Source organism: Scyliorhinus torazame, chromosome 24 (assembly GCF_047496885.1).
Source record: "Scyliorhinus torazame isolate Kashiwa2021f chromosome 24, sScyTor2.1, whole genome shotgun sequence".
NCBI classification, from domain to species: Eukaryota; Metazoa; Chordata; class Chondrichthyes; order Carcharhiniformes; family Scyliorhinidae; genus Scyliorhinus; species Scyliorhinus torazame.
The window spans coordinates 46188286-46201641 of record NC_092730.1 but is presented as its reverse complement, the minus strand read 5'-3'; the positions used below and the strand labels follow the sequence as shown (position 1 = coordinate 46201641).

Below are 13356 nucleotides of genomic sequence, written 5' to 3'. Positions count from 1 at the left end.
CGTTCGTCAGCGATATTTTCGAGCGCATCGCGGGTGAGGCTTCCCGCCTGGCCCATTACAACAAGCGCCACACCATCAGCTCCCGGGAGATCCAGACCGCCGTGCGCCTGCTGCTGCCCGGGGAACTGGCCAAGCACGCCGTGTCGGAAGGGACAAAGGCGGTGACCAAGTACACCAGCTCCAAGTAAAACTGTTCTCAAACTCATCAAACCCAACGGCTCTTTTAAGAGCCACTCACAATTTCTGGAAAGCAGCCAAACTATCACATTTTAATTTACTGGTTTATTTCTATTATGAATAGCCAGACCTGTTTTAATAGCGTTTCACTAGAACAACATCCTGTGTAATGCCGAGTTATCGTCCTGTCGATCTTTATACGTTGTTTACAAAGTCCAATCATTTAGTGACTGCTCGGTGACGCTTTGGCCTCTGACTCGTTCATACTCGGCGCTGCAGCTGGATTTGGAGAGAAGAGAAATCCAAAACCTCCCTTTGCATTTATGTTCAGGGTTACTCTCAATAATCGATCAGTTTATTTGGAGCACCCCGGTGGTGGGAAAACTCCATTTCAATGCTGACACTAGCTCCAAACTGCTCACTCCACTTTTAACACTGAGGAAGCGGGAGCAGTCTACAATGGGAACAAATGTTATAGTTTGCAGATGGCTATAAAATAGACACTGCCGACGGCTGAGCGCGTTTTAAACAGCAGCCGGATTAAACCTGTGGAGACAGTTAACGTTTCGGATCTAAACGTCCCTTCTACAGATCTTAAACGTTTCTCTCCACAGATGCTCCCAGACATGCTGAGTTTATCCAGCATTTTCTCTTTAATTCACATTTGCAGCATCCGCATTATTTTGCTTTAATTTATTTTGGGTTTGTTCTGTTAGAGAGAAAATCAGAAACTGACAGATAAAGGGAAACTGGAGACTCGGGAAATAGAGAAAATCCAACAATCTTATACTCAAAACACAAATGATTTATTCACATGTTTTACGGTCCCTATTCAATTTTATCTCTTTTATTTTTTCGCGCTCTTTTAAGCTTTGAAATAAATATTCGGTTGGAATCTGAACATTTGGCGCCCAAACCTTCCGCCCTCAGCACCGTGGAGTCTCCTGATTGGTGCTTCAAACAGATATCTGATTGGTCAGTTTGTGCCAGGCTGCACAATGTTGTTCAGATAACCAATCAGCAATGTGTGCACCGCCACTCCTCCTGAAGCTATAAGAGAAGTGAATGTGGGCGGGTTTCCTCATTCTGTGTGAAAGTGTTTGTGAGATTGGGACAATGTCTGGAAGAGGAAAGACCGGCGGTAAAGCTCGGGCCAAGGCCAAGTCTCGCTCCTCCCGGGCTGGACTGCAATTCCCGGTGGGCCGTGTTCACAGGCACCTGAGAAAGGGCAACTATGCCCAGCGTGTGGGGGCCGGAGCCCCGGTCTATCTGGCTGCTGTGCTCGAGTATCTGACCGCTGAAATCCTCGAGCTGGCCGGCAACGCGGCCCGGGACAACAAGAAGACCCGCATCATCCCCAGGCACCTGCAGCTGGCCGTCCGCAACGACGAGGAGCTCAACAAGCTGCTGGGAGGGGTGACCATCGCTCAGGGCGGGGTGCTGCCTAATATCCAGGCCGTGCTGCTGCCCAAGAAAACCAGCGCTGGCGCCGGCAAGAAGTGAAGCGACCATTCTTTAATCTAATAACCCAAAGGCTCTTTTCAGAGCCACTCACTTTATCTGAAAAAGGGTGACCTGTTCTCGATCCGCTTCGTGCCGTGTTTGTGAGAATTTCCCAGAGGCTTCCGGCTGGAATGAGCTTCCCCTGTATGGTTGGTATTTACCGGGGGATGGCAGTTTTAGCCGGCAGGCTTTCCTAAACTGACCATTTATGTGCAATGGGTGAGCGGGGTTTCAGAATTCATTCCCGCTCTCATTACTATGTTCACTATGTGCGGTTCAGGTCTGACTTGGGAGAAAGCTTTTGTGATTCAGACTCTACAGCAGGTTCATGTCGCCTTGGAATGTGAAAAGAGATCAATGATAGGAAATATTGGTCTATTTTAACGCTACACTGCCTCCTTACTCGTAAACCTGCTGGGTACATTATGCTGCTGCCATTCTCAGGTCAGTGCTCTCAATGTGAGGATTTGGGCGGCTCTTAAAAGAGCCTTTGGGTTTTGTTAAATTGTCAAATGGATTTCCTCAGCCGCCGAATCCATAGAGAGTGCGGCCCTGGCGTTTGAGAGCGTAAACCACATCCATGGCGGTGACGGTCTTGCGCTTGGCGTGTTCAGTGTAGGTGACGGCGTCCCTGATCACATTCTCCAGGAAAACCTTCAGCACCCCGCGAGTCTCCTCATAGATCAAACCCGAGATGCGCTTGACGCCGCCACGGCGAGCCAGGCGGCGGATTGCTGGTTTGGTGATGCCCTGGATGTTATCACGAAGCACTTTGCGGTGCCGCTTTGCTCCGCCTTTACCCAGTCCTTTGCCGCCTTTCCCTCTGCCAGACATGATGCTTGTTCAGTCAAATCGCTGCTGAATGAGAGACGAGCTGCTGCACTTTCCATTTTTATACAGCCCGCCCCGACCTGACTGAGAAAGAGAGGCGGGGAGCAGACTGAGTGACAGACAGAGCAGTGAAATGTCTTTGATCATCCAGCTCCTCCTCCTGCCTGCTCCAACCCACATTTTATATTCCAAACAGAAGTGAAAAGAGCGCGCTGAACAACACGTACAACTGCAACATGATGGGCTGCACAGTGGTCAGCACTGCTGCCTCACAACGCCAGGGACCCTGGTTCACTCTGACCCTCACATTCTGTGTCTGTGTGGGTTTCCTCCCACAGTCAAAGATACGCAGGTTCGGTGGATTGGCCATGCTAAATTAGCCCTTTGTGTCTCGGCGTGTGTGTTAGGTGGAGTTGCGAGGGAGTGGGCCTGGGTAGGTTTGCTCTTTCAGAGAGTCGCTGTGGACTCGATGGACTGAATGGCCTTCTGCACTGTAGTAATTATATGGGAAGGATCTCGGTGTTGCTGGACGTGGCGCAGGTCTGGCCCATTCCCCAGTCCTGCGCGCAGCAGTCACCCGAGCCATCATCAAGTTCATCTGGAGATCACAGGGACCCATATACAAACAGAAGGGACAGCATGTACAAATCTCTGGATAATGGAGGGAGAAACATACACAAGGCCGGCCTCCCCCTGATGTTCACCTTTGTGTGTGATTACATCAAGCTGTGCGTGGACCCCCAGTACACAAACACCAAGTGTCACTACGTACTGAGGTTCTACCTGTCCCGGTGTTACGAACGATGGGTCTGGCCTCATTGCCGCAGGATGCTCTGGTAGTTGGACCATGTCGTAACACCTGTCCCTCATGGAAACATTTGTTCAGGAAAACACCTTTGACCACAAGGCGATCAAGCAGTGGTCTGCACGTAATGTCCTCGAGGCCCTTAGGGAAAAAGAGACGGTGGATCATGTCAGATGGTTCCCCTGAGCGGACTCTCAGAGGCATCTGTCAGATCATCTCATCACCAGAACTTTCAAACAAGCACCAAGCCCCAGCTTGACTGGTGGTGAGCAGGGCTCTTCCGGCAGATCCTTCCTGCACTCCCGAAGTCTCAACGCCGTCACACGCTGCCCTCGAAGTGGCTGGGAGGGGGGGGGGGGGGGCGCGAAACGGTCGCTCACCTCCATGTGGAATGTGCCTTTCCAAATAAGGTCTGGAGAGTAAAAGTTCATGGATGACACCAAGGTTGGCGGGAGCGGCAGAGAGTGTTGAGGATTGTCAGAGGATACAGCAGGACATACATAGGATGGAGACTTGGGCAGAGAAATGGCAAATGGAGTTTAATCTGGACAAACGGGAGGTAATGCATTTTGGTAGGTTTAACATAAGAGGGGAAATATACCGTAAATGGCAAAACTCTTAGGAATATAGAAAGTCGGAGAGATCTGGACACGCAGGTCCACAGATCTTTGAAGGTGGCAATGGAAGTGGACAAGGTCGTCAACAAAGCAGACGGAATGCCAGCTTTCATTGGACGGGGCATTAAGTAAAAAACTGGCAAGTTATGCTACAGCTGTATAGAACCTTGGTAAGGACGCACTTGGAATATTGTGCACAATTCAGGTCGCCACCTTACCAGATGGATGTGCAGGCTTTGGAGAGGATGCAGAGGAGGTTTAACAGGCTGTTGCCTGGTCTGGAAAGTGAGCTTTATGGAGAGGCCGAATAGACTCGGACTGTTTTCATTTGAAAGACGGAGGTGTGATCTGATAAAGGCCGACCAAATTATGAGGGGCATGGATAGAGTGAATGGGCAGGCAATCTTTCCCAGGGTGGAGGGGCCAGTCACCAGGGGGCATCGATTTAAGGTGCACAGGGTAAAGTTTACAGAGGATGTGCGAGGCAGGTTTTTTTACACAGACAGTGGGGAGAGCATGAACCACGTTGCCAGGGGAGGTTGTGGAAGCAGCTACATTACGGCGGTCAAAAATCATCTTGACAAACACATGGATCGGATGGGTAGAGAGGGATACGGCACAAGGAAGTGCTGAGGGTTTTGGCAAAGTTTGGTATCATGACCGGTACAGGTTTGGACGGCCGAAGGTCCTGCTCCTGTGCTGTATTGTTCTTTGTTTGAGAGATGCAGTGGGATTTGTCCAGGTTCAGCCCGAGCAGCTCTGTGACACTGGACTCTGTGCTCTACGGGCTATTCCCAGGGGACACACTGAGACAAACATCAACTGCTGCTGGAGGATCATAAACTCGGTGAAAGACTCTCTTTGGTCTGCCCGTAACCTGTTGATCTTCCAGGGTAAAGAATTGGCCTCGACTGAGTGTTGCAGACTGGCACATTCCAAAGTCCAGGACTACGTGTTGAGGGACGCACTCAAGCTTGGGGTACCCAGCACCAAGGCTCAATGGGGAAAGGCCACTGTGTAAGTTCTTGCAGCAAATGTACACCGAGAGGCTGGTAACCGGGTAAAACCCCGGGTCTGTGTGAGTAACACTAAAGAGGGACTGGTAACTGTGTAAAATCCACCTCGTATGTGTGATTAACACTAAATGTTTAAAATTATTGAAGCTTTACAGGGTGGAACATGACTGATGTAAATATTTTGAGAAGAATTGTAATGTAAATATTGAAATGTGTGTAATGTCCTCATTATCCAACTGAAGAAATTCAAGTAAATCTGGAGCTCTGGAGAAAATGTAAATATTATTGTACGAAACGATGTTATTGTGATGACAATTTGAAATGTTTGACCATGTTTATTTCAAGGGATTTTATAAATGAAGTATATTTTTGAAAATAAATTCTGTGCTTCTATGAAAAATGAAGTCGGTCAGTGAAATGGTAGTTTGCAGAAAGTGTGAGTTTGAGGGGCTGAGTGACAGTGTAATAACAAACAAGCTGCAGGCAATGACTGCAAATTGAATCTCTCATTGGCGCAAACACACAGCTACAAAGGTGATTGGTTGAGCCCGAGGGCGCAGGGCCATTTGCAGCCACACACACAGTCCCCCCAACACGGGCTCTCGAGGATGTTTTGCTCTCTATGCGATGACAGTGAAATGGGGAATTGATTCTCAACGCGGAATTGCTTGGGCATCTGTGCATGCCCGGCGTAACCGCTTGCCTGTCGTCATTCAGATATTTAGAGCGCATGCGGAGCCCCTCTCCCGCACACTCCTTTTTGTCAGTGAGTGGAATCGCTTTGTTGAAGCTGAGGGAAATGTCAATGTCAGCGCCCAGGTCAGCGAGGAAACAGCGTTCTCATTGCAGCAGCACCTCCATCTGGGAGTGTGAGCAAAGAGGCTCAGAGATCATTACTGACTCGGGGGGAGTTCAGGGAGAATCGGGGGCTGTTTGCAAGAGGCGCAGCGGAGCACGATCTTGTTCCGGGACTTGGAGTGAACCGGGGGGGCGGGGGGCGGGGGGGGGGGGGAGGGGAGAGGGAGAGCTTTTTCTGGGCCTGGCTTATTTGTCTGATTCTGGGTTAGGATTCGGAGAGTATTTTCTTTATTTTACTGATTATCAGTTAAAAGAATCGATTGATCTATCATTGGCCTCATCTGACCCTAACTTACAAGAAATTTGTTTTCTTCTTCCTCGTTCAACAAATGAAAAGATGAGTTCCATGATGATGATTCCTCAGCAACATAAATGTACAGCCGTCTCCTTCTAACTGACTGTAAGTACAATATTAATGCAACATTGCAGAGACACAGACACAACATCAGCTCCACCGTCACAGAGCAGAAGCAGTCAGATTCGCAGAGACCTCAAGTCCCAGATAAACACGTCCTATCCAACAGTCCTCATTATCAAATTGAAGAAATTCAAGTAAATCTGGACTTCTGGAGAAAATGTAAATATTATTTACAGATACACGAGAGGGCAGGTGGGATAATTTTCCACAGTTCACCCCTACTCTCTCATGGAATGTTGGATCAACTTTTGACAACAGCGTTTCATCTGTAAAGTAATCAGTATAGTATTAATTAGGCTATAGATTCAGCAATCAATGTGCAAGCATCCATTGGCACTTTTTTGTAACTTTCTTAGTTTAAAATATTTCAGAAGCAAAGCACTTGAATAAGGCATTAACAGAAAAATGATACATTTAAATTGTTCTCCAAAGGGACACTTATCAAATTGTCAGGCCATCCTTTCATCTCACAAGTTGTGAACCTTTGGTACAAGTAAAAGGTCGGATAGTACAGCTTATTGAAAAGTGCAGAAATAATCATAAACTTCTACCGAGACACCTCCCAAAACAAAATATAAAATTCCCATCCAAATATCTCACACAATCTCAGATATAATGGTACAGTGTCATTCTCATGAAACAGACATGGAAATAGATAATTTAACATATCAATGTTATCACTAAAAGTAATAATGGAGGATGAATACTGAACAGAATGTTCACCCTTAACTCACAAAACAGATATTGACAAGTACAGAAAACACAGTAAAATCTTGCACATCAGAGAGCTGGACAGACTGAGATTACCTGTCCTCTCGTGTATCTGTAAATAATATTACAGATAGAGATTAAACCCAGAATCCCATAACAGAGACAGACAGCTACAAATGCAAACACAGAGACAGAGTGTTAGTGAGTCAAATTAAGTTTCCCCCTAACACTTGACCAATAACAGAGACAGACAGCTACCGTGGAAAACACACTCACACATTCAGACACCAACAACTGAGCAAGAAGCAGTAAAATATGCCATATATCATAAATAGACAGTGAGGGTAAAACACACACTCACGTTTTCTCATGCACATGCTCACTCACAAGTAACTTAGCAGGAAGCACTATATATGCAGTGAATATCACAGGGAGTCTGAGGGTGAAACACACACACACACCAATAACTGAGCATTAAGCAGTAAAATAAGTCATATATCGCACACAGAAACAGAGAGGTTTATACACACTCACTCACACTCTGTCTCTCATACACTCTCACACACACCCACGCACTGCCTCTCCCACACACTCACAAATCAATAACTGAGCAGTAATCAAGAATATATTAATTGTACATCACAGAGAGACTGTGAGGTTAATACACACTCACTCACACTCTCTCTCTCTCACACACACATTCTCCCTCTCTCACACACACACACACCAGTCACTGAGCAGTAATCAATTAAATATGCAATATATACCACAGAGATATAGTGAGGGTAAAACATGCACTCACTCTCTCACTCATACTCTCTCACTCAGTCACACAGCAGTAACTGAGCAGTAAACTGTAAAATATGTGAGTGTGTGTGCTTTACCCTCACTGTCTCTCTATGATGTATAACACATATTTTACAGCTTACTGCTCAGTTACTGCTGTGTGACTGAGTGAGTGTGAGTGAGAGAGTGAGTGCATGTTTTACCCTCGCTGTATCTCTGTGGTATATATTGCATATTTAATTGATAATTGCTCAGTGACTGGAGTGTGTGTGTGTGAGAGGGAGAGAGTGTGTGTGTGTGCTGTAAGCAGTAAAATATTTGATATAAATCAGAGAGAATCAGTGAGGGTCTTTTTTTTTAATCATTGAATTTACAGTGCAGAAGGAGGCCATTCAGCCCATCGAGCCTGTACCAGCTCTTGGAAAGAGCATCCTACTTAATCCCACACCTCCACCCTATCCCCATAACCCAGTAACCCCACCCAACACGAAGGGAAATTTTGGACACTAAGGGCAATTTATCATGGCCAATCCACCTAACCTGCACATCTTTGGATTTTGGGAGGAAACCGGAGCACCCGGAGAAAACCCACGCACATACGGGGAGGATGTGCAGACTCCGCACAGACAGTGACCCAAGCCGGAATCGAAACTGGGACTCTGGAGCTGTGAAGCAATTGTGCTATCCACAATGCTGCCGTGCTGCCCTTTTTAAGAAACAGATAGATTTAGCACTCGGGACGAAGTGTATCAAAGGAGATGGGGTGGGGGGGGGGGGTAAAACACTCTCTCTCATAGAAATCCTACAGTGCAGCAGGAGGCCATTCAACCCATCGAGTCTGCATTGACCTTTTGAATGAGCATGCTATCCGAAGACCAATCTCCCACCATCTCCTTGTAACCCTACCAAGGGACAGTTTAGCATATTGAATCCACCTAACCTGTATATCTTTGGACTGTGGGAGGAAACTGGAGCACCCGGAGGAAACCCAAACTCCGCACAGACAGGCGCCTGAGATCAGAATCAAACCCAGCCTCTGGTGCTGTGAGGCAGCAGTGCTAACCACTGTGCCATCCTGCTGCCCATCAGCAGCACATCCACTTTTCACCCTGTTGCTCTCACACACATTCACCATCCCTCACACATACTCACAGACTCACCCTCTCACACACACTCTCTCACACCAGGAATTGAGCCATAAGCAGTAAAATATGTGTAATACATCACAGAGAGGCAGTGAGGATAAAACTTACACTCAATCTCTCCCACACACACACTGGCACTCACACACACCATTAACTGAGCAGTACGCTGTAAAATATGTGTCTATATCATAGAGAGACAGTGAGGATAAAAATCTCACTCACACTCCCTCCATCTCACACACACTATCGCACTCATGCTCTCCCACACACACACACACATTAATTGAGCAGTAAGCTGTAAAATATTTGTTATATATCACAGAAAAACACACACTCGCACACTGTCTCACACACGCTATCTCTCACACACAGATGCTCCCTCTCTCATACACACTCACAGACTCTCTTTCACACACACTCAGTCACTCTCACTCACACACATACCGGTGGTAAGCAGTTAAATATGTCTAACACATTAACACAACAATAACTGAGCAGTAAGATATGTTTTATTTCATAGAAACACTGAGCATAAAACTCACACTTTCACTCACACACTCTCACTCACCAGCAACAGTGGTACAATAATCATTAAATATCAACTCTGTCTCTCTCTCACGCTCTCTCACACACACCCATTCACTCTCACACACCAGTAACTGAGCAGTAAGTATTAAAATATGTGATATATATATCATCGAGAGACATTAAGGATAAAACTCGCACACACTCTCTCTCACACGCCAGCAACTGAACAGTAAGAATAAACACACACACAGTCACTAATATACTCACACACTCTCGCTCACACACCCACACACCAGTAACTGAACAGTAAGCAGTAAAATATTCATTATATATCGCAGAGAGACATTGAGGTTAATATGACTCTATCTTCTAATAATCTTTATTGTCACAAGTAGGCTTACATTAACACTGCAATGAAGTTCCTGTGAAAATGCCCGCGTCGCCACATTCTGGCACCTGTTTGGGTACACGGAGGGAGAATTCAGAATGTCCAAATTACCTAACAGCACGTCTTTTGGGACTATCTATCCATGAGTGTGTGTAGTAACCTCACTGTCTCTCTGTGATATATAATGAATATTCTTGTGCTTCCTGCTCAGTTACATGTCTATGTGTGTGTCTGTGTGTGCGAGAGATAGTAAGTGTTGAGAGTGTGTCTTTACCCTCACTGACTCTTTATGCTATATAACTCATATTTACTTCTCTCACACACATTCTGTCTCTCACACACTCATACGCTATCTCATTCACACACTCACACCAGTAACTGAGCGGAAAAATATGCATTATATATCGCGGCGAGACAATGCGGGTAAAACACACACTCACACTCTATTTCTCTTGCAAACACTAACTCTCCCACACACTCAGGCTCGCTCTCTCTCACTCTTGCTGCTTCTTTCGCAGCCTCTCTCTCACACACACATACACACCAGTCACTGAGCAGTAAGCAGTTAAATATGCGTTTTATATCGCAGAGGGTCAGTGGGGGTAAAACACACATTCGCACACCAGTAACTGAGCAGTAAAATATGTGTTTTTTATCACCGAGACAATGAAGGTAAAACACACACACACTCACACAGACTATTTCTCCCACTCAGACACTCCCAAACACACAGTGACACATTCTCTCACACACTCTCATATTCACATACTCTCATATTCACACACTCTCACAACAGTAACTGAGCAGTGAGCAGTAAAATATGCATCATATATCACAGAGACAGTGATGGTCAAACACATTCTCACTCTCTCTCTCACACACTCACCACACACCCCAGTAACTGAGCAGCAACAGCAAAACATGTGTTATATATCAAAGAGAGCCAATGAGGGTTAAATACACCTAGACTCACTCGCTCGCATACCCGCTCTCTCTCACGCACACCCGCTCTCTCTCACGCACACCCGCTCTCTCTCACGCACACCCGCTCTCTCTCACGCACACCCGCTCTCTCTCACGCACACCCGCTCTCTCTCACGCACACCCGCTCTCTCTCACGCACACCCGCTCTCTCTCACGCACACCCGCTCTCTCTCACGCACACCCGCTCTCTCTCACGCACACCCGCTCTCCTCACGCACACCCGCTCTCTCTCTCATGCACACCCGCTCTCTCTCACGCACACCCAGTCTGAAACATCAGTGACTGAGCAGCAGACACTAATATATGCATTATATATCACAGAGACAGTGAGGAGAAAACTGATATCCACACACACACTTCTGCTCACAGTCTCTCGCTCACACACACACCGGTAACAAAATATTACAATGTGTTAGACATCACTGAGAGATCTCACACACTCTCTCACTCACACACACTCTCACACACACCAGTAAGCATCATATATCACAGAGAAACAATGAGGGCAAATCACACCTTCACACTCATACAGGCACTATCTCTCACACACACTCATGCTTTCTCACACACACCAGTCACTGAGCAGTAAGCAGTTAAATATGCATTGTATGTCTCAGGGGGACAGTGAGGGTAAAACACACTCTCGCCACTCTCACATACTCACACACTCCAGTAACTGAGCAGTGAGCAGCAAAATATGTTGTATATGATAGACATACAGTGAGGATAAAACACACACTCACACACTCTCCAACACCTGTTACTGAGCAGTAAAATGTGTTATATATCACAGAGATGATGTGGAGATGCCACCATTGGACTAGGGTGAGCACAGTAAGAAGTCTTACAACACCAGGTTAAAGTCCAAAAGGTTTGTTTCGAAGCACCACCTGTGGGACTTGAACCTGGTGTTGTTAGAACATAGAACAGTACAGCACAGAACAGGCCCTTCGGCCCTCGATGTTGTGCCGGGCTTTGTCCGAAACCAAGATCAAGCTATCCCACTGCCTGTCATTCTGGTGTGCTCCATGTGCCTATCCAATAACCGCTTGAAAGTTCCTAAATGTCCGACTCCACTATCACAGCACGCAGTCCATTCCACACTCTATCCACTCTCTGAGTAAAGAAACTACCTCGGACATCCCTCCTATATCTCCCACCGCAAACCTTATAGTTATGCCCCCTTGTAACAGCTACATCCTCCCGAGGAAATAGTCTCTGAACGTCCGCTCTATCTATCCCCCTCATCATCTTACAACCCTCTATTAAGTCGCCTCTCATCCTCCTTCGCTCCTATGAGAAAAGCTCTAGATCCATCAACGTTTCCTCATAAACCTACCCTCCAATCCAGGCAGTATCCTGGTAAATCTCCTCTGCACCCTTTCCAATGCTTCCACATCCTTCCTATAATGAGGTGCCCAGAACTGCATACAATACTCCAAATGTGGTCTCATCAGGGTCCTGTACAGTTGCAGCATAACCGCACGGCTCTTAAACTCAAGCCCCCTGTTAATAAAAACTAACACACTATAGGCCTTCTTCACGGCTCTGTCCACTTGAGTGGCAACCTTCAGAGATCTGTGGACATGAACCCCAAGATCTCTCTGTTCCTTCACATTCCTCAGAACCCTGCCGTTGACCCTGTAATCCGCATTCAAATTTGTCTGACCAAAATGAATCACCTCGCACTTAGCAGGGGTTAAACTCCATCTGCCATTTTTCGGCCCAGCTCTGCATCTTATCAATGTCTCTTTGCAGCCTACAACAGCCCTCCACCTCATCCACTGCTCCACCAATCTTGGTGTCATCAGCAAATTTACTGACCCACCCTTCAGCCCCCTCCTCCAAGTCACTTATTAAAATCACAAATAGCATAGCCCCTCTCTTCGGTGAATACTGAAGAAAAGTATTCATTCAACGCCTCTCCTGTCCTGATGCCACACAGAAGTTCCCACTACTGTTCTTGACCGGCCCTAACCTCACCATGGTCATTCTTTTATTTCTCACATAAGAGTAAAAAGCCTTTTGCTTTTCCTTGATTCGACCCGCCAAGGACTTCTCATGCCCCCTCCTAGCTCTCCTAAGTCCTTTTTTAAGCTCATTCTTTGCTACCTTCTAACCCTCAAGCGACCCTCCTGAACCTTGTTTTCTCATCCTTACATAAGCTTCCTTTTTCCTCTTGACAAGACATTCAACCTCTTTTGTGAACCATGGTCCCCTCACACGGCCATTTGCTCCCTGCCAGACAGGGGCATACCTTTCAAGGACACGCAGTATTTGTTCCTTGACCAAGCTCCACTTTTCATTTGTGCTTTTCCCTGACAGTTTCTGTTCCCATCTTATGCTTCCTAATTCTTGCCTAATCGCATCATCATTAACCCTCCCACAATTATTTTATTTTACTTTTTAAAATTTTTATTAAAGGTTTTCATAAAATATCAACAACAAAATGAAAAAGAAACACAGTTAAGTACAAAACACAGTCCAGAAAAACAACCCTCCATATCCCCCTCCCCCCTGTACATAAATAATAAATTAACATTAACACCCCGACTTAATACAACAAGTATATACAACCCCTCAGACCCT

At 46.4% G+C, this 13356-nt stretch overlaps 1 protein-coding gene across 5 annotated transcripts in view; it reads left to right on the top strand.

The window, feature by feature from the left end:
- The window catches only part of LOC140400040 (histone H2B-like), a 93140-nt gene that overhangs the window by 53264 nt on the left and 26520 nt on the right, over positions 1-13356 (top strand). For 3 of the 5 annotated variants that reach the window (XR_011937995.1, XR_011937997.1, XR_011937998.1), the window contains exon 1: positions 5997-6207. The exons of the other annotated variants lie outside the window; for them this stretch is intronic. The gene's annotated coding sequence lies outside the window, so the exon portion shown is untranslated. Of the gene's footprint in view, positions 1-5996; positions 6208-13356 lie in introns of those variants that run through there. 5 annotated transcript variants of the gene reach the window in all.